Genomic DNA, 22,802 nt, shown 5'->3' on the forward strand with positions numbered 1-22,802 from the left:
ACTACAGAGTTGTAACACAGTTCGCACATAGTTGCAATGCACTTTGTCATGCAATCTGCAATCTTGTGAAGCTATCACAAAGAATCATGTAACCTGTCATCCCATATTTCTTTAGGAGGTTATGAAATCTGTCATACAAGTGGTTGTTCAGGTGATTAGCCATGTGGTCATCGGGCAAGTGGTCACAAGAGCAGTCACTCGGGTGTATAACTGCCATCTGACAATAGTGGTATCAGTTAAATATTGTATGTAGTCATGCTAGTAGGAGGGGTGGACGGAATTTGTGCTACGCAAAGATCTGCAAAATGGTAAAAAATCTCCACGAGCACGCAGAGCTCTGCAAAGATGTGGATTGCTTGTTATGCCCGTTCGCGATACGTTTATTCTGTTAGCGAATGCTGATTGCATGGTCGGGGGAAATATCTTCGAACTTGCAAATGCCATCGCTAATTGGCGCAGCCATCTTCTTTCACTTGTCCCGCCCGCTCGCGATGGGTGTTTCCTGTTCGCAAACGCAGGCGCATCCGAATAAAATTTTTGCGATCGCACACTCTCACGGTATCGCGCGCCCGGCTACCAAAATTTCGTGGTGCAAGCGAACGGATAGGAAAACTTGTTGGCGAACTCAGGGATCCCGGTAAGTTGATCTTGCACGTGCGAACATGCATTTTGAAAGCGCGAACAAGGGAAAAATTCTGCGGCGCTGCGGATCGAGGAATTTTTGGTAATCCCGCATTCTCTATGGAATTGCACAAATTCCGTGAGCAGAACAGAATTTACCGCCCAGGCCTAGCTAGAAGCTGCACAATTCCAGCCCTTGGTGGTACTGCAAAGTCACCAGGAAGTACAATATTGAATGAATACAGGAGTGACAGAATCCTGGCACCTGGTAGCGATACAACTCCACCAAGAAACACCACATGAAGTAAACACAATAGTAGCTTAACCCTATCCCTTGGATCAATGCTTTGTTACCATTAGATACCAAGGGTTCTGGTCACATGAGCCAATGACATCATTGTAGAAGCTTAGTGGCTTAACCCGAGAAGTATTAAATTATTACATAGATGCAGTATTCGGCTGCTTCTCGTAGTGCCTGTAGGAGGAATGTGTTAGGTTAATTGAAGAGACAGTGATCGAATAAGAGATGAAAGGACAGAGGTCAAGGCAAAAGGGCAGTTGAGTGTGCAGCCTAATGTTCAGCTTGTAAATGCCATTCACCCTTTGTCATTGAGAGCTGGCATTGCCGGGCAGATTTCAGTCTTGCTAAGGACATCCCAGGAAAAGACAGAGGAGTCATCGGCGGCATTCATATTCCATTAGGCAGCCAGATCAATGAACATTGGTTCTACACAGGACTATCAGAAGAGCAGAAATCAATGGTTACAGGAAGGCAGATAAATGCACAAGGCAGGAACGGCAGTAGAAGACATGCATATATATTGTTTAAAAGTTTGCTGTGTTTTACCAGATACTTTCTGTAGCGCAAATGATCATTGTTTCTTGGAGCTCTTGAAGACGTTGGCTGTCATTGGTTCTTGTTGAGAGTAGATTGACTTGTTATTGTATTGTAAAAGCAGGGTGTCTGGCCTAAGGCTAAACCAGGCTAAAACAAAAGAGTCCTTTCTATGAGTCACATTTAACCTCTAATGCCACAGTTCGTAGTATCAATACAGTTCTTTTGATATGGGAATTCAGAAGCAATTGAGGACGTGATATGTTTGTCCACACTGACAGTGCTATAATCAAGGGTCATTTAATAACAGTTTCTGAAGAGTATCTTGGAATTCCAGTTTCACACACAGAGATTTACAGGTGTATCTTTGCTCATCATAAAATCTTCAAGAATGTGCAAATGCACTAGCAAAGTGCCTGTGGAGAAACCCATATTCATGAAATCCCACTAATTATATGAAGTTTTTTTTTTGCCCATGTCAAACCTGGAATTGGATTTACTCCTTCAGTTGACAAGACAACATTTCTAACCATTTCCAGGATGGGAACGGGATGGAAAAAAGTTTGCTAATCCACACAGAATCACATGTTTTGTGGGTCTGCACAAACTTACCAGGACATCTCTATTCTGGAACATGTACTTCCAGTCTATGGGAGCAGATTCACTTTGACATAATATTCATTTGTATTAGTCTGTTATTATTTGTAATTAAAAGGGTTTAGAGGTTAAAATTCACTTGTAAGTTAAATCATTTGTTTCTGCACATTAAAATGACACAAACAGTGACCGAACATGACGGACGCGCACTGAAAGGGCTCCGGAGCCGGCGCCGCTCTAGCCCTGTAATCGTCCGCACATCTGCAGAAAATAGCCATCACATCGCATAAATTGCAAGGCATTGCGATTACAACACGGTTGTTACAACAATAGCGTTGTTACATCGCAGTACCATTGCAACGCAAGACATTACAACAACTTGCTCTAGGGCGCGCTCTAGGGCGTTGTAATGGTACTGCGAGTTGTAATCGCATGCGTTGTAAAGAGAGTCCACAGCGCCAAGGGAGCCACTCTCAGTTGAGGAATGGTATGGCGCCCCTTGCCAAAGCACTCCCTCTCCCCTTTTTGGGGAAGGATCCAGTAGGTAGGCCTGGAGTCTCAGAGACCCCTCAGAGAGAGTTCAATGCGTAAAGGGAGCCTCTGCAACGGAGTTTGGGGAATGATACCACTTCCCCTGGGATCACAGCTTACTGGACTCTGGACACAGCTATTACTCATATACAGGTTTGTGCCCCCGTCACCCTACCACTCTTCGTCCATGCTGTGTCTCTCACCCTCCCCCTCCTTTTTCCCTCCTTCATTTGCTGTCTACTTCCCCTGCTCCTACCCCCTCTCCCCTAAATCTCTCTCCTTGCCTGCTCTTTCCCTTACGCATATTGTCCTTATTGCTTGTCCCGACCTAACATGTAACTATGTAGCTGTGATCTAATAACTGTGTAACCTTTGTAACGATGTAACCTGCAACTATAGTCTGATACTCAAGTAAAGCGCTATGATACCTCTGGGTCTAGCCAGCACTATCTAAAACCTTTCAAATAAATAAATGATACGTGTATCCACAAAAGAAGTGGGCCAATGCTACGAGATGAGGCGAGTCTATCCTCTACCTTTTGGTGCCCTGGGCTTATCAAAGACTTTTCACTTGTATGTGTAGCCTGGAGGCTGCACGCTGGCCTACTGCACTGACAGGTGGGGATACGAGTCCCATGCCTACCCTCTTCTCCCCCAGGGTCCCAGGCCCGGTAGGTGATGGTGCGGGGCATGGTGGAGTGGCTCTGGGCTCACACAGATTACGGAGTGAACCCAGAAAGAAGTTTTGCTGCCACGGCAAGGAAGGGAGAAATCGCAACAGAGCAAAATGGAAAGATGTGTCTTCCCACCACCCGGGCATATAGAGAGTGGGGTTCAGCTGAGCTCACAACAGCCATATGAAGAGACCCAGGATCTGTCGTTAAAAGAGATCATGGCAGCCTTACAGAGCATAAAGGTAACATTGGAACCAAACATGATTTGGAAGTGGCCGAAACTACATTGATAAGGACAGAACTGAACAAAGAAAAAGACAGACTCCACGACACACATCAAACGGTCGCGGACATCAGTGAGACAACTTAACAACTACAAAAACAGGTTACCTCCCTTCTCAAAGACAATGTTATCATGCAGGCGTGGCTGGAGGACATGGAGGGTAGGTCCAGATGCAACAATATTCACCTGGTGGGGGTTCTAGAAAAAGCAGATGAGCCCTGTACTGATCTCTTTGTGGAACATTTCATCACTATTGTACTCCAGCCTAGGGGCCTTTTAAAATTGTTCTCAGTCGAGAGGGCACACAGTGCTGGCTATGCCCCCAACACGGGCATGCCTTCCTGCAATATAACTGCTCGCATTTTCAACAATACAGACATGGACACACTCCGGCATGCCATTAGATGCACCACAGACCTGAAATTTGAGGAAAAGACGGTCACCCTCTACCCCGACTACACTCTTAAATTTCAACAGATGCCGAGAAGCTTCATGGAAGTGAAGCGTGAATTGCGGAACCATTAAATCAAATATATGATGCTCTTCCCGGCCAAACTCAGGGTGATAGCAGAAAGGAAGACATGTTTTTTTGACTCCCACGAACTGGCGGTGGAATGGCTGGAGGGATGGCGTACAGTGAAAGGTGGGAAAAGTCAAAGAAACACATGACCAAAGTGTGGCAAAGGAAGAGGGGGGAACCGGCTGACCCTCGCTCACCGCAAAGAGATGCTGACAACACTGAAGACGGCGAGAGGCGAACAGACAAAGTGACACACCCATCAGTCCTCTAGGTCAGGCGAGAGAGAGACATGTATTTTCATTGATTATACTTATTGGGGCCCACAAATAACATGCAGGCTGTAATGGCCCATGATGTGCAAGGGGAGGTGGTCTTGTGCATGTATACTGGAGGGAAGAGTCGACCCACTCGCCCCTGTCAGCCTGATGCCTTTTGGGGCATTATTTTGCATCAGCCCTCCCCTGTAGGGACTGCTGCCTTAGGGCTGTCCTCCATGCAAACTTCTGTGTGCTTCCGTCCCATTGAGTACACAGTGAATGATATTGTTTTTCATCCCACCTTAGATGCATTCTAGTGGAAATTGTTTATACGGGTTTTGATGTGGGTATTAGTCCACCCTGGACTCTTCGTGATTATCCTCTTGTGTATATTCATTTTTGTTTTGACATTCTCCTTTGTCTTACAGCCATTTATTCAGATTGGGTGGTCTATGTGCTTGTTTCTTGTTTTGACATTTATCTTTGAGGCCTCTTCTAGTTCCTTCCTGCCTATCTAGTGGTCTTGCTCGCTCTTTCTAGCTGTTTATTCAGGCATTATGCTCTCCGGCATCCATGTTTGCTTTATTTTTTTCAGGAGTTAATCTTCTGTGGTTCTGTGACCCTGCTGTGAACCTTCTATCCACCTGGGATTGCACCGCGCCCGGAGCTGCTTGTCCTACTCTCTGAGCAGACGTGGTGGGTGTTCTGTAAGATAGTAGCTCCTCATTCCATGTTCCTGCTTGTCATTACATTTTCCTCTTTTCTTATCTGAATGGTTGTTTCTGCTTACTGTTGTTTATTAGATGTATTCCAGCGGCCGGTTTTTAGTTCCTGGATCTTTTGTATCTGCTGCTACCTCTTACCTTGTAGCACCTTGATTGGCTCCTTTCTCCAGTAGGTTGTGTCCATTACGTCGGTTTTTATGCTCTCCTCACATTCTGCCGTTATTTGACTTCACGTTTTCAATTTTGGTGAGGGAAATGGTCTGGACTGGACTTATTCGGTTTCATGGCTTTCTTAGTCTCACCACAGTAACTTTTAGGTCTGAGCTTTTCCCTTTGCACACTTGGGATATGCATCTATTCTTCACCGTTATTCTTTCATAATGTCTAGCGCTATTCTGATGTTTGGATGAAGCTCTGGAGATCACTATTGGTTGGTTTATCAGCCCTTATTTGAATATTCCCAATTTATTTTGTGGGGACATAGATCATTCTTATTCCATGTTTTCTTTTTCTTTATTTTTAGATTGGTGTCTGGATATCCGTCCCTTCAACACCTCCATAAAACCTCCACCTCCATGTGGTTCCTTTACCCCATAAGTTTTGTGCAGTGAAGAAGGTGGTGGCTACAAGTTTAGCCTGACACCGAAACGCGCGTCTGCACTACTAATGACAGGAGCTACCCAGTGGGTCAATGATTGAATAAGAAGAGTTTTACATTCTTTGAAAGCTTCAACTTATCCCTTCTTCCTTTAAACTCATGAGGAAAAACGCTATCTAACTAAAAACTTTGTTGATATGAATGTTTTTGTATTCACAACAAAGGATCGGTGGTAGTGTTCCCCTACCCAGAGGGAAAACGTCCGCACATAGAGTTAATACATCTCATAGAAATAATAATACACGTCAAATATATTACATAACAAGTATTAGTCTGCCTCAAAGAGGTGCTCTTGTGGCTTGATGTACAGCCACCACCAGGGGTGTCAAACAGCACCAAGTGCCCGATATCAAAGAGAAAATGAGAGCAGGCCACACAGCACTCCCAATACTATCCAATTATTAATCAATCTAGGAAAGCCTAGATAAGTGTTCTGAGTGTATCGAAACAAGGTAATGTATTTTATGCTCATCGACAATCAACAATGTGTAATGTCCATTATTATACACAAACTCCAAATTCAGAGATCCAAGCCAAATCGTGTTCTTCCAACTCTTTATTGTGTATCCGTAGACATATAAAACAAACTTCACAGCTCACACCGCCGACACGTGTTTCGTCTCATAGAGACTTTTTCAAGGCAAGGATAGTAAATACGTGGACGAGGATTAGGTTCGTATTCCGCCTTAGTAAGTCGACCCGTGTCCATCAAATCGTGACTCCTCAGTGCTGGTCATGAAGTCGACCACCTAACCAAAGTTCCTCTCCTAAATGTTCAATCTGTGTGGAGAGTCTTCAGCTAATCGTTGTATTTAATGAGAAGCGGTTATAATATGTCAAAAATTGTAGAGTATATTGAAGCCAAGTCAAGCTATAAGATAGCCCATGATAAATATCAGCACCGCAATTGATAAAAAATAGTCAATAGTATCAGTTCTCAGGGCTCATTTCGCCATGTCAGATTATTAGACTACCCCTCCACTGTATTTTAATCAGTAAAACGTTATTTCTGAGTGGAGGTCCCTCTTCGGTAAATTATATGAACTTAACCCAAGACCTTGATAAGTCTCTCCAATAGTAGATAGCAGGCCAACCTTCAATACCGATATTCAAACACTATCTAACTAAAAACTATGTTGATATGAATGTTTTTGTTACCAGAATATATATAGACTCTCTGTATAGTTTATGATTGAACTACCTTTTTGTTATTCCTGTTCAACAGTTGATTTTTCAATTGTGCAGGTTTTTGTCACCACTAGCAGTTTGTTTAATGGTTCCTGTCCTCAACTGCTTTTTCATTGGGTTGTTGTATTAGTGCAGTAGATGAAAGTGTATGAATAAAGTATGATTGATGTTTTGGGTGAGTTGGTATGTGGTAATTTGATATGTTTCTGATGTTTGTTAATGTCCATGTTGATTCACTTGGGGTGGGGGGGGGTTGTGTTACATTTATGCTCATTGGGTTTCATGCCAAAAGAAAGTATGTATGTATTCCTAAACTGATTTGTTCTATGACAGACTTTAAAATAACTGAAAAAAAATTTACATAAATATATTATATTTTTTTATTAAATAAACCTCCACAAAGCATCATGTATACTGTGTTTAGTTTGTAGTATTGTGAGTTCTCTCTCTTTTTGTCTGTTCCCCCATGGAAAGTTCTCTTGATATTTTCATTTAGAGACGCATCGCGCTCATTTTTCATTAGAGGCAGGTGACATTTATTCCCTTCTCGCATAGGGTGTCATTGATTGTTCGACCCACAGATATAACAGCGGACAGGATGGGTTTGTAGCAACCGGTGCAGACACTCTCTACCTCCACACTCCCGGAAAACACTGATCCCCCAAGGTTAAGCTATTTGGGGCGGTAGGGAGGCGCAGAGCTGTCCTGGTCATTTTACCCCCTCATTTGCCAGTTGGGGTTGGGTGGACAGTTTAGTTTCCACCAGGCAGGGTAGCAGGGTGGGGGGGTTTCCCTAGTTTACTGGATTAGTTACAGTTAGATCATTAAGCAGCAGCGAAGTAGCATTCAGTGCCTTCATTAGATGCCCCCCTTCCTTTGTGGAGCTAGCGCCTTCTCTCCCAACACACAACATGTCATTTCCCTCTAGCAACCGGACTCGCTTGACTATCCTGTTATGGACCGTAAAGGGTCTTGATAACAAGATCAAGCGAGGTATGGTTCACCAATGTATCCATAAACATGCGCACAATGTCGTATTTCTGCAAGAAGCACTTTTATTAGGCAGCACCTGTAGAGCAATGACTCAAGGAGGCTACACGATGGTAGCACACTCATACTAAATGACTGACTCACGGGGTGGGTATACTATCAAGAACTCAACTCCCTATATTCCACACAAGGCATAGGTGGCCCTCAGGGCAAGTATGTGGCACAGAGTAGCACTTGGGAAGGGATCCCAAATAACCTCTGCTCGGTTTATATTCCACCACGGCTTCATCATCTTACACTCCCGAGACTGAGCGAGATGCTGCTCCAACTACTAGGAGGGGACCTACTCCTGGTGGGCGATTTTAATGCAGGACTATCGTCCGACCTAAATAAACAATCCCAATCCCCAAATGGTACACCAGGAATCCACACTATCCAACTTTATCACTGCCTTCGGCCTTGCCGGTACCTGGATATCACGACAACCAACAGAACGCCAGAACACCATCTTCTTTGGGGCCCATCACAGCCTTTCCAGATCAGACTACATCTTTACTCAATCCATCCATCTGGATCAAGTGGCTGAGGTACGACACCTGGCTAGGAGAATCTCAGCCCACTCCCCAATGTGGCTAGAGATATGGGGACATGCTGGCACTTCATCGCGGCCCACGACCTACAAAACCCTTGGCCAAACTCACCAGGGACTTGACCCAAGCCATGACTTCCTATTTCGAATTAAATGAGGAATCAGTTGCCTCCTATCTAAAGCTCTGTGAGGCTTATAAGGTCATCCGGGGCCGAGAATACTCATCAATAGTGGGGCAAAAACGAGATAAGCAAAACAACTTCTCGCATTGGAGAGCGAAATGGGAACTTTAGAAAGGGTGGGGTGCCATGGTACAAATGAGGACTGTTTGCACACCCTTGCCTCAAACAAAAAGAGTACAGAGACCTATTGAAGGATAGGGTTAGAATCTCCTATACCTTATCTCAATGACATCTATATGATGTGGGTAACAAAACGTGTAACACTCGCATGGCTTGATAAGAGAGACCGAGCGAATGGACAGGTATCGCACATCACCAATGGCTTGGGCAAGACTTTTTTTTTTACTGCAAGGGCTTAGCAGAAATGTTTGTACAACACTATGAGTGGCTTTACTCCCCCAAAATACATTGGTCACCCACAGATGTTAGAGATTTTCTAAGGGATATCAAACTCCCCACTCTTAAAGAAGAACACCGCACTTTTCTGGAAGCAAATATTGAGCCACACACACTGGAACAGGTGTAGCGAGCACTGACCTCCGCAAGGCTATAGAGATTTTCTAAGGGATATCAAACTCCCCACTCTTAAAGAAGAACACCGCACTTTTCTGGAAGCAAATATTGGGCCACACAAAGTGGAACAGGTGTAGTGAGCACTGACCTCCGCAAGGCTATGAGACCCAATGGCCTCCCCCTTGAACTCTATAAGTACCTCACCTCTAAATTAGCACCTAAGACGCATAAAATGAGTAGGGAAGCACAGGAGATCCATGTGCTCACGGAAGACCAACGGCTGATGACAATAATCATAATACACAAGACTGGAAAGCCTTTGGAGCTAAGAAGTTCATATCATCCCATTGCCCTCCTCAACATTGAGATCAAATTCAGCTCCTTGCAAACAGGCTTTGACAGGTAATCACCTCCTTGGCCCATCCCGACCAATCTTGTTTTATGCCAAACAGAGGGATGCGTCACAACCTGCGCAGGTTGTATGGGGTCATGGTGGGTTCAAGAAATTACAAGGTATCCACTATGGTAATGTCCATGGATGCCTCGGTGGTATTCGACATGCTAGAATGGCCTTACATGTTCATAGTGCTTGAACGTTTGGATTTTGGACCCAAGTTTCTGGGCTGGATGCACCTACAATATAAATACTCGCTAGCCCATGTTAAAGTCAATGCAATGCAACGTCAAGCAATTTTACACTGGACAGAGGGACTAGACAGGGGTGCCCACTCTCCCCATTGATATTTGCTCTTGCCTTAGAGCATCTGGCCTCATGGGTCCGACAAGACCCACTCGTAGGAGGCTTCTCCTGGCGGAAATTGTGGGAAGAATGCATATGCAGATGATATCCTCTTTCATATGCAACACCCCAGCGATAATTACCTGTTTAACTCATATCTTGCGAACATTTGGTCAATATTCCAGATACACTGTAAACTGGGATAAATCCCTCATGCTATGATAGCGTGCCCCAGGGGCCTCTATCTCCCCCTATCTAACGGCCATTTCAAATAGCTGGGCATCCACCTCACCATGGACCCCTCCTATTTTACTGACTAAATTTAGCTCCTATCCTTGAGCAGTTTGAATCAGATGTACAACGCTGGAAAACGCTTCCTATTTCCCTTTTTGGACGAGCTGCAATGTTTAAAATGATGACATTACCCCGCATTCTTTAGCCACTAAAAAATACTCCCCATTGAATACCCGAACCCGACAAGTTCTTTCACACCACTGAATTCCTCCTCCACTCACTTTTGTGGAACACAGCCCCACCACAGATAGCCCTCTCCAAGCTGATGCGAGGGGCGTACAATGGAGGCATTGGTCTCCCTGGCATTAAGAAATATTACAGGGCATTGCACTTAGCAATGGAAAATGGCTCGGCAATTGCTCCCTGGGATCATCCCGCCTTTACATTGGAGAGGTTCTCAATGGGACATGAAGGATACCTAGGTATACATTCCAATTCAGCTAAGGTTAAGAATCTATTACCCCAGGCACACACAGTATCTCACATTTGGAGATCAGCCACGTCGTTTTTGGGCTTGAGAGAGAACCTTACTGAACTGACTCCTTTGTGGAGTAGTGATTCACTTTCTCAAGTACATAGTCTTCTGGGCTTCAATCCATGGAACCTCATAGGGACATCCTTACTGGGTGACGTATGGAGGTAGGATAATATGCTTACCTGGGGAGAGTTGCAGGCTCCAGAACGCTCTCAAGATCCACATTTCTAGTGGCACTTCTATTACAGATTTCCCCCACCCCCTAGAAGATAGGGTCCTTGCTGAACCACTACCCAAGAAAATGATTTCCCTAATCTACAAAAAACTAATAAACAACTCCCCTAATACTCTTATAGCACTTAAGGTTAAGTAGGAGGGAGATATTGGGGACTGTGAAGAGGGAGAATGGATGGGAAGAGGCACTGGGAAATGGCCATACACGCAGGGTTTTGACTGATCTACTTACGTGTACTACACCATTCTTATTATTCACGCACAGAAATCCAGGCCATGGACTGTTCTTTAACTGACCTCTGTCTCCAGGGTTGTGGTGAAAGGGGCACTTTCTTTCACTTCATATGGTCTTGCCCAATGTTACAAACCTTTAGGACAGAATTACTAAGAATCATGGGAGAGGTGACAATGGAGATCCCCCCAGAAACGGTAAAAATATGTCTTTTACACATTTGTTTAGAGGACCCACCGCCAAAATATGCTCAGATATGGTTATCACTGGTCCTTACAGTGGCGAAACAAAACATTGCATGCCTTAGGGGGCGGCGGGGTCCCCAACAGTGGGGGATTGGGAGCAGGACATGGATTGGTGCATGACAAATGTAAAATCGATACACCTGTGGAGAGGTTGTTCACGTAAATGGGAGAAATACATGGGCAGGGTGGAGCTAATAATGAGGTCTTGACTTGGACCCAACCCCAATGTATGCAGGTCTAAAGCAGGGCTCCCTCTGAACTTCAGAGACACTGTTATAAAGTGTTCATTTACACCACAACCTAAACAGCTAATCTAATCCATTTGTATCACTTTGAAGCGGTCTAACCCCCCATGTTTTTTAAGGGGGCATATACAAATGCAATGTAACATATATTTCGCAGCTCAAATGTATAGTTTGTTGTATGGTTTTTGTGTTCTTTCTCCTGAAAACAATAAAAGAAATACTTTTAAAAAAATTATTCAAACAAATGGCTGTGTGCAGTGGGCTCTAAGACCTGAGGCTATGGACGCGTTAGTGGAGGGTTGCTATTCAACTTCCAAGATCATGGAATTTTTGACTATTTGGGTTGCGATTTATAAAGTGCACATGTATTCACAGAGACATCATGGCACTCTGGAATTGGGTTAGGTAGCTGAACCGACTGATGAAAACAGGACAAGGATTTCATGACCCATATGAGTTTTGAGGGAACCGATTACTTCCATAATGATTTAAGTAGGCTTTTGTAAGGTGGCAGATTATGCATAGGCTTTGTTAAAAGAGGACATGACCAAATAGCATGCTTCCTAGGGAGAAAAATTAGTGAATAGCAATATGGATAACACATTTAGATTATGTGGACTATCACAGTGAAAAGAAAGTCAAATATGAAACATAGTTTGGGCAGACTCCACTGGATTGCCCATTTTTGTCACCCAAAAAGATTGTGCTCATGAGGAAATAGGTCTATTTTACTCTGAATGAATGAATAATTATATTCAATTATAAAAACATATAGTCATAAAAGTTAAAATGACAAATATAAATTAAAACATCATTGAATTGCAAACGTTCACCGTAGGTTTTAAAAATGACAGCAGTAAGACAAATGTCTAACTCAGACAAGGACAAATGCTTAAAGACTCAGAAAAGAATTGCCCTAATGCGAAACAGAAAAGAAAATGGATAATACCAATTCTGAATCTAGTCAAGAGAACTCTTCCCAAGAATTGATGGTAATCATAACATAGAGTTTCGATAGTAGTATAGTGCCCTAACATGAGTTTAACTAACTCAGTAAGCTTTCTATTCAGCCTCCTGCATTCCAGGAAAGTATTGTTGACCCACAGTTTGTCAGACGTGTTCACAGAGTGTGGGTCAGTAAATTGGAGTTGCCTACCAATTCAACCATAATATTTTTCAAATAATGCAGCCTAGGAATCTTTGTACAGTTCAAACGACCCATTATAACCCTTTCATTCGAGGCAGTATTAGGACTGGACCATACAGAGACCCACAGTAAAGGAAGAGCAAGTCCTATTGCATCCTCAGTCTATTTCAACTCATGCTCCTTTGACTAAAGTAATGTAGACCAGCGTTTTTACATTTACAATTTTTCAATAGTACATTACTAGTATGCGCTATGTCTGTTTTTTTAAAAAAACATTATGAGAATCAGAAAATGTGTTGACGCATAACGTCTATTTGTGATTAAAGTCTGGTATGTACCATCCTGTAGGTTAACCTACCCCATTTAAATGCACCTCTGCACCATGTGATAGATAGCGTTTTAACTAATGTACATATCGAACTTTTTTAATGAGTTTTTATCTATGTATGTGCTTTTATGATTTTAATTGTCTAACATCGAATAAAGATAGTTGTGATTTGATTTGATTTGACTAAAGTAATGAGGACAACTCATGAGTAAAGAAAGTGAACATTAGCAAAGTCGATTCTTCTCTACTGCTTTTTGATAATAAGATGCAGGTTCAAACATTGTGACTCTGCCCTCCCTAAAGCCAGACTGAGATTCACAAATGAGGGGAGCATCCTTTACAACGCAACTTTTACAACGCACTACCACTATGACACAACTTTTACAACGCATGTCATTACAACGCATTGCGCTGGGGGGCACTCTAGGATAGGGAATAGATTTAATTTACTATCCAACACCTTCCCTACTATCCACGGGGACTGGAGTTGGAATAGTAAATTAAACTATTCACTATCCAGCACCCCTTAGCGCTATGCGTTGTAACAGCATGCATTGTAAAAACTGCGATGTAAAGGTAGGCGTTGTAAAAGTATGCGTTGTAACGTCATACATCCACAAATGATGCTATTGTTCTTTGTTCATGCCGTCATTTTATGATGCAATACTCTACCCAGCACTTTGACCACAGAACAGAATCAATTAAAGAAATGTGCCGATAGCAGCAAGGGATGGTTGTTTTGCCTTTTTTGAAAGCAGGAACAATGCCTTTTATAGATCCATGGGAGCCCCATCTGGTGCAGGAGCTTTGCCAGAAAGACTTAAGGTAATGCTCAGGCTACCTCCTGGCATCCAAAACTTAAATAAGATGTTTATCGGAGAGGGGCTATCATCCTGGATACCCTCAATATAACAATCACTGTGTTCTACAATAGATGACCTGAAAGTTGTTAGTCCAGCTTTCAGCTAAAATATGGGTCCCCAAGTAAGGTGAAATATTTTTGCCACGCTTCACCTTGTTACCAGCTGCCAAAAAGCTGCTGGGTCTTTGTGGTGCAAAGCCACCAATAAAGTGTGCCAACGAGCTCCTTTAAATCCAGCTTTCCTGTGTTTAGTAGTAGCTGTATAAACAGCTCTACACTGAGCAATTTCAAACCTATTACTAGGTTTTGCAGAAAGAGAAGCACGGAGCTGTCTGTTTGAGAAAGAGCTGGAGGAATCAACACATTTTGGAGTACCTTCAACCGAACCAAACACTGATCTGGTGAGAGGGCCCTTAATCAGATGATTCATCACTATAATGCCCTTAACAATATCTGCAGGACTAGCCTCACTGGTATAAAAACAATCTATGTGCGGTATCACAAAATTATTTTAAAACATTTTCGGATCAGAGAGTTTCCAGGTGAGGGCCTTTTCCTTTGTTTTTTGCTGCAGGATGACGGGCGCCATTGGAAACACGGCGACAATAGATGACTGGAAGTACAAAAGTAGCTATTAAGAATGGTTATCGTAGATTTTGTTGAGTACCTCTCCTCCTTATAGATAACCAGTTAAACTTCTAGGAATAAGTATATAATCAATGAAGGAGCTACGGCCCCATAGAAAAAAAGATAAGTGTGGAGTTTGTATTACTCCTGTAATGAAGACAGGACACCATATAATGTAGGTCCGCTATTTATTTGTAAATATCACTCTTCACGGACAGCGCCAAGCTTGCTGCTGCCTTCCTGCAGCTCCGGCACCCAATTCGCGTTCTTTCGCGCGCACCCAAAATGGCCGCCGTTCACGCTACGTCATCACGTAGCGTGAACACTAGAATGCGACCCTACATATCTCCCCCTTTTATTATCACACAGAGAAAAGCAGTCTTGGGGGGTTTACTTTCCTTCACCCATTTCATAGTCTCGGAACCTAGAAGGTCTCATAATCAATCGGCCCCCTCTGGTGCATCTTACCGGGGTAGAAGTCACTTCTCTCCCGCTGACCATTGTGGACCCCATCTCTCTACCTTCTTGGGTACACGGACTCGCTACACAGGACGGCTCTCTCTCCTCTCGACTCTGTACCACTGCTCTGGGACTTTTGCCGCCTCCTTGCTCCAACCCTGTTTCTGCACAATCCATATCTCCTTCCTGTGTGGTGTGATCGCTCTCTGATGTGCTCTGATCTGACGCCCTCTGTTCCCGATCTTCGGGGAACCATTGTATGATCTCGTTACATCGGGCCATACGATCCTGGGACCATACATTCCCATCACTGAGCAACGCTGCTCGGTCATACACCTCTTTTACTTGTAGGGGCCTGCTGTATTTGCTGTCACCCTTTTTCTGTAACACCGCCAGCTTGACCCTCACCCATTCTCCTTCCTCCAAGGATGTGTCCTTTACATTCTTCCTTTTGTTGTAATGTTCTGTATATATGTTTTGGGCTTTTTCCAAGTTCTTCTGTACTACAGCAGGAGACCATTTACTTGTAAATGTCTTTTCCTTCCATGCCAAATTGTCTTTAGTGAAGGGATCTCTGCTTCTAAGGATCTGGAAGGGGCTATACCCCATACTTGTGGGTGTGATGCGATAGGCCCAAATCATGTGTAAAATCTCCTTTTCCCAGTCCTTTCCCATCATGATGGCTGCCTGGATGGATCCCATTAACACTCTATTAAAGCGTTCCACTTGCCCATTTCCAGCTGGATGATATATGGACGTGTGTTTAGATATGATCCCATTCCTCTCCATATAGTTGGGCCATTTTTCTGAAGTGAACTGAGGACTCAATATGGACTTGGGAATGCCATCCCTGAGGAAGGTCGCTGTGAGGAACTTGAGTATCGTCTCCATATCCATCTCTTCTTGAATGTGCACTTCAGGCCATTTGGAATACCTGTCCACTATGGCGCATAGATATTTCGGAGTTCCTTGGTCATCTAATATTGGTCCCAATATGTCAATTGAGAGTTCCTCCCATGGATTCTTCGGGGCGGCGAATTTTCCCAAGGCTGGCCTCAATGGTGTCATCGTCTTATCTGCTCTCTGAGATTGGTCACACTTTCTTACATGTCGTTCTGTTTGTATGTCCATGCCTGGCCACCAGTATCCCTGTTTGGCGCTCAGCTTAGTTTTTCCAATGCCTAGATGACCCTCATGCAATATTGCTAGTAGCCTGGGAGTTAGCCCCTCTGGGGGTACCACTTTATCTCCTCTATACACGAACACTCCCTTGTCATCCAGGGACAATTCCTCTCTCACGTCGTAGTATTTCCTTAGGTTCCCTCGTAAATGCTTTTTTTCAGGCCATCCGCCCACTATGTGTTCCATTACCTTTTGGATGTTCTGATCCACATTGTACGCTTCCTTCCATTCTTGGTTGCTTATAACTTTCTCCGGGTCTTCCATCAAAGCCACCATCTCTTCACTCGCTTCCGTCTCTTCGTTGACTTCCTCCATTGCTGCAGCTCTGCTTAGGTAGTCTGCCACCTTGTTTCTACTTCCCGTCATGTTGGCAATTCTAGGGGTGGCACTCGCATGCCCACTGGACGTGAGTACTCTCACCAATGGCTTGTGGTCCGTTTTCAGTTGGAACCTCGTGCCCTATAAGAACTGGCGAAACCTGCCCACACTACTGCCAGCATTTCTTTTTCGATGACGCTAAACTTTTTTTCTGTGTCTGTCAGGGTTCTGGACGCGAAGCTTAGTGTCTCCATTATTCCGCTGCCTCTGTCGTGCATTAGGACTGCTCCCAGCCCTTTGTCGCTGGCGTCCGTCATCAGCACCGTTTGTCCTTGTGGATGGTACCCCTGCAGGGGTATGGCCTGAACAACATCCTTTTTGATGCATTCAAACTCCTTCTGCGTTTCATCCGTCCATGCGAACACCGTCTTCTCTCTAGCGAGTTGCCTCATGTTATGGGTCTTGGTGGCAAAGTGTTGCACGAATTTGCTGTAGTACTCAGCCATCCCTAGGAAGGACCTGACTTCTTCCTTACTGGAGAGAGGTGGAGCATCACATATGGCTTTCACATTTTCTTTTTTTGGTGTGATGCCTTGCTCTCCAATTTCATGTCCAAGATAGGTAACTGAAGCCATCCCTAGATGCCACGTTCCCCTCTCTGCGGTTAGGCTTTTTCTTCCAGCACGGTCAGTACCTTGGCTAACTTGGTGCCGCCGGTCTCCACCCATCACCAGAATATCATCCTGGCAGTATTGGATACCTTCCATGTCTTTGAAGAGGCGGTGCATGAGTTTCTGGAAGACAGCCGCCGCCGAGGCAAGTCCAAATGGCATTCTGCAGAATTGGTAACACCCGAGGGAGTTATGAATGACGTCAACTTCCTGCTCTCCGGGTGTAGCGCTATCTGGTGATACGCCGACATTAAGTCAATGGTGGAGTACCATTTTATACCCTTGGTTTTGGCCAACATTTCCTCAATGCGAGGTAACGGAAACTTCTCCACCACTATGCTTTTGTTCAGTTCCCGTAGGTCCACACACAACCAGACCTTGCCGCTGGGCTTCATTACTACCACCAGGGGCGCTAGCCACTCTGCACACGTTATGGGTTCTATTATTCCATTTCTTTCCAGCTCTCGCAATTCCTGTTGCACTGCTTCCTTCACTGCAATGGGTACATTATGCACTTTGTGTGATACCGGTGTGGCATCCATCTTGAGGATGATCTTGTGCGTGAACTTTTCCAGCTTCCCGACTTTCCCACCAAACACCTTTGGGAAATCTCTTTTCAATGTTTCTAAGTCCGGCCATTGTTCCGGCGCCGTCATCAGCACTTGTACTGCTCCGCCCGGGTCCAGCTTGATGCCCAGGTCTTCTTGATCCATCCAACCTAGGACGGATGGGCCCTCTTCTGCCACATACAGTTTGCAATCCGCGCTCCGTCCTCTGAACTCGAATTTTAACGGTTGATACCCCACCATCGGGATGCGGTCTACCGTGTACGAGACAGGTCTTATGTCCGGCGGTTCCAACTTTGGTCCCAAATGAGGTTTGAACTTCTCGTTCCAGACTGCTCTCTGAACAATTGTGTACGGCGATCCCGAGTCCGCCATGATGCTTATCAGCACTCCGCCTATCAGCATTTCGAGCAGCGGTTTATTCGATCTCCGGATGTCCACTCCTAGTACTTGATCCTCTATACATAGCACTGAGTCTTCTTCCTCCTGACTCCTTCCCTCTGTGTCCTCTTGGTCTTGGTCCACGTACTTCACCGTGTTGCGGCCTCCTTTCCGCCGACATACCTTTTCATTATGCCCCATTATGCCGCAAAACATGCACTTAGCACGGAACGCTGGACATCGCTTGTCGTGTGCTTCATGGGCCGAACTGCCACAACGGTAGCATGGGTTTCTGATTCCTTTTGTCTGCTTCCCTTGTGGTCCCGGCTTTCCCGGCCACTTGTTGGGTCCTCTGTAGTTCGTCTCCGTGCTCTTGTTCCATCCTTTAGGTTCTTCCTTGTCCACCTTATTCACCATTGGTCTCACCACTAGTTCTCTCTTAGCTGTGTCTGCACATCTCTTCGCTAGTTCCGCCTTTTTTACTATCGCGATCACTTCCTTCAACGTGGCCTCACCACTCGCCCATAATTTGTCCTGCACCATTTTGTTTGTCGTGTGCATTACAATCTGGTCCTTAATGAACTCATCATGGAGCGCGCCATATTTGCACGTCGTTGCTAACCTTTTTAACGCTGCCACGTATTCATCGATTGACTCTCCACTTTCTTGTTTCCGCTGCTGAAAGTTGTAACGATCTATTGACACACACACCGCCGGACAGTAATGCTCATTGAGTTCTTCTATGGCATGTGCAAACACATCATCATCTGCATCTTGCCGAGGCTTGGGTACTAGGTTCTTAAATACCCTGATCCTTCCGGGCCTAGGATGTGCAGCAAAATCCTTCTTTTTCGTTTGCTTGTGAACGCCTCCTCATTTTCATCTTCCAGGACCTCGATGTAATTGAGAATGTACTCCCTTCAATCATCCCACTTCATTAGGGGTTCTCCCGGTTTGGGCAGGAATGGTATTGGAGCTGTCGCTGAAGACGCCTGCGCACACACGGTTTCACGCTTTTCCGGCGCTGTATTCGGGCTCTTGGGGCTGCCTGGTGCACTGTTCTCTTCTCCCTGTTCTGGTTGGAGTTGGAGACTCTCTGCGTCTCCTTTATCACTGCTCCTTAATTCCGCCAGCGCACCTGCTCTGTTGGGGCTCCCTCTGTTCAGTGTTGCACCCCTGCGTGCTTATCTGGGCATCTGGTGGGCTGTGGGCCACTATCTTCCTGTCGCCTCCCACTTCTTGGCATGCTGATTTCTCCCACTTGTCCTGGGTGAATGGAGCCTCTGTACCTGGTCTCTTTGCTTTTCCCTCGGAGCTGGTGAGTTCAGACGCTTCTGCCGCGATCTCCGTGGTCGTCTGGCCTTTCTCCTATGGGGCCTGTCTGAGTGCTGCTGTGTAGCTGTCCTCTCCTGTTGCTTCTGTGGGTCACTCCTATTTTCTGTTTTTTTTTTTTTTTAGGGTCCCAGCCTCGTCGCCACTGTGGAGTTTGTATTACTCCTGTAATGAAGACAGGACACCATATAATGTAGGACCACTATTTATTTGTAATTATCACTCTTCGGAGAGCACCGAGCTTGCTGCTGCCTTCCTGCAGCTCCGGCACCCAATTCGCGCTCTTTTGTGCACACCCAAAATTGCCGCCGTTCACGGTACGTCATCACGTAGCGTGAACACTAGAATGCGACCCTACAGTAGGGATGGGACTTCTTTTTTAGACGTTAATAATATCCCACTCAGCTATGCAATTAAATAGCAGGGCATCCTTGGCAAAGTGTTGGATATGCATATTACCTTTGTCGAAATGCATAGTACAGTTTGTGAAGAAAAACGTATTCGCAGGCAACCTGGCATTAAAATCACTACAAATAATCAGGTGAAACACATTCTGAAAGAACTTAGGTTTCGTACAAATAGTATCAATAAAATTAAATAGATGAATAACATTACGATTTCCCTGTGAGGACAAATCTTCATTATAACATTTAACAAGGCAGAATTCATAGTTTTCCAATGATACAGAGAACGTGTGTACCCCTCTATAGCCCCCTCCAAAGTCAGCATCAAACTGAGTGATTACATAACGTAAAGATAGCCTAAACAAAGTGGAAAGACCCCCCGTCGCCCTACCAGACCCAGAGGCACTAGAGGCTTTAGAAAAGAAGGAATAGTTGTCAAAATATAAATCAGTGATAGGCTAAGTTTCCTAAAGTGCTATGTTATCTAAACTATTTACAAATAAACATCAACCACACAAATTTATTTTGGAGCTGTTACCGGCTATGTTCCAACTAGCCACCTTCAGAGGGATACTTCTGTCTCTTGAACTAAACACAGTCATAGTGAGGAAGCTGGCAAATTCATGGCGACGTTAAATTGAACTATATGTCAGTCCACATTCGCAACGTCCCCCAAACTGTGGAATCTATTGTGCAATGGGGTTCCAGAGATCAAAAGAGAGTAAATATCAATCCATCCACGTTCTGCTGAGGCACAATCCAATCAAAGCTATTGCGTCCCTCATGCCCCAAATCACATTTTGGCATGCACTAATCTTAAAGTACAGGACTAGGTCACAATAAATTAAAAATGGTCATGCTACCAAGACTACTGTATTACTTTATGAATCTGCCTATACTCATCCCCCGTAAGGTGTTCTACATGTTAGAAAAATCAATTAACCAGGGGTTTGTAAAGCACAGGGGGGCTGCTGATCCATCTTGGTGTGGATGTTCAGTCGAAGAGCCAGGTCTTGAGGTACTTCCTGAACTGGGTCAATTACGCGGATTGCCTAAGGTGGAGGGGCAGGGTGTTTCAGGTCTTGATGGCGAGGTAGGAAAAGGATCTTCCTCCAGTTCTGATAATGTGGATCCATAGGACGGAGACCAGGGCGAGTTGGGCAAAGCAAAGTTGTCTGGCGGGTGCGTGGAAAGCGAGACGGTGCTTCAGATATTCTGGTCCTGCGTTGTGGAGAGCCTTGTAGTCATGTGTGAGTAAGATGGTATGTTGGGGGATCTGATCTGGATCTACCCTACCCTAAGGTTCAATTGCTTACAGTTAATCGGAGTCTTTGGGCCCTGAATGTTTAACATTAATATCTAATGGTCCAACTACAGTTGCCAGCCCACTGATTTGAGGTATTTAACCTAGAAGAAGCATTGTCAACTCTTGACAGGGACATTCTGAACAATTCACAGGAAATGCTCCTTCCACAATCATCCCTGCCCACACACCTTAACAGCTACTTCACATAGTCAAGTCAAGTCAAAGGTTTTTATTGATTAGGTACTCAACTGAGGACCACAATTTATAAAACAGAAATTTTCGATACAATTCAATATAATAATAAAAGAGGTTTTAAAAATTTGTAGAGATTGTAGCAAACAAATTCATTAGGGGGGTGTTTGCATGCAGTAACAAAATCTTTTGCAGTAATTATTTTACAGTTGCGATATGTAGGGTCTAAATATCTTGATCTTGCAGTTACTACATTAGCAGAAGGGCATATGAATAAAAGATGCTCTATGGTCTGGTTTCCCCCATGACAGAGAGGACATAACGGGGATCTATCCACAAACCATCTGCAAGTAAAAGTTAACACTGGCAGAATACCCAGGCGCAGCATTGCAATTGTTCTCCTGGCGCCATGGGTGAGAGAAAACCCTAAATATGGATGTTCTTGCTTGTATTCCAATAGTTCAGTGAATGGTTTATACAGAGATTGTTTACTGCAGTGGGAAAAATCTAGATCAAAGCTCAGTTTGGGGGTAAAACATTTTAAGAAAAGTTTAAGTTGTGATGGTGTCCAAGACAACAGAAGATCAGAAGTAATATTGGCTAGTTGGAATGCCACTGTCATGTTGCTTCGGAATATTGAATATGAAGCTTTTTCGTCGAAAGACTCAATCTTTAGTAGGAATCGTAGTGTACCTTCTTTAGCATGAAGGATGTTATAGGCGCACCTAATTATGCTAGCTACCGCTGTTGCATATGCGCTGGTGATCGAAAGTTCAAGTCTTAGCGCTTGCACCGGTGTTGCTGTTGAGACTTTCAAAATTTTCTTTAATATTTTTCCTTCTTTTAGATCCATATAGGACCACTGTTTGATGGCAATGTGTTCAGTGGCGTACGATAAGACCGGGGGTATTTTTGCTCTGTACACCTTTAATAGTGTGGAAAAATGTCTATTCCCTGTATTGGAATACAGTCTCAGTAGAGCACCGGCGTGAAGGTCTGATTTGATTTTTAGGTGATTAATTTGTTTGAGGTTTTTCAGGTTCTTTGAAAAGATCCTACCTAAGTATGTATATTCCTCAACCACTTCTATGTATTCTTCTCCCAGCTTCCATCGGTACTTTACTTTCTTTTTCTTAGTGGTGAATGCGACCACTTTTGTTTTGTTTAGATTGGGTAGTAAAAAGTTGTCTTTTGAATATTTGTGTAAGCTATCAAGAAGGCATTGTAATCCAAAGGGCGTTAAATCCAACATGACTATGTCATCGGCATATAGTAAAGCATGTATGCTTTGTGTGGCGATCTTAGGGGTCAAGCTGGAGCTTTGTTGCAAATAAAGTGGAAGATCATTAAGATACAGAGAAAATAAAATCGGTGCTAAGAGACATCCTTGTTTGAGGCCG

Source organism: Lissotriton helveticus, chromosome 2_2 (assembly GCF_964261635.1).
Source record: "Lissotriton helveticus chromosome 2_2, aLisHel1.1, whole genome shotgun sequence".
Taxonomy (NCBI): domain Eukaryota; kingdom Metazoa; phylum Chordata; class Amphibia; order Caudata; family Salamandridae; genus Lissotriton; species Lissotriton helveticus.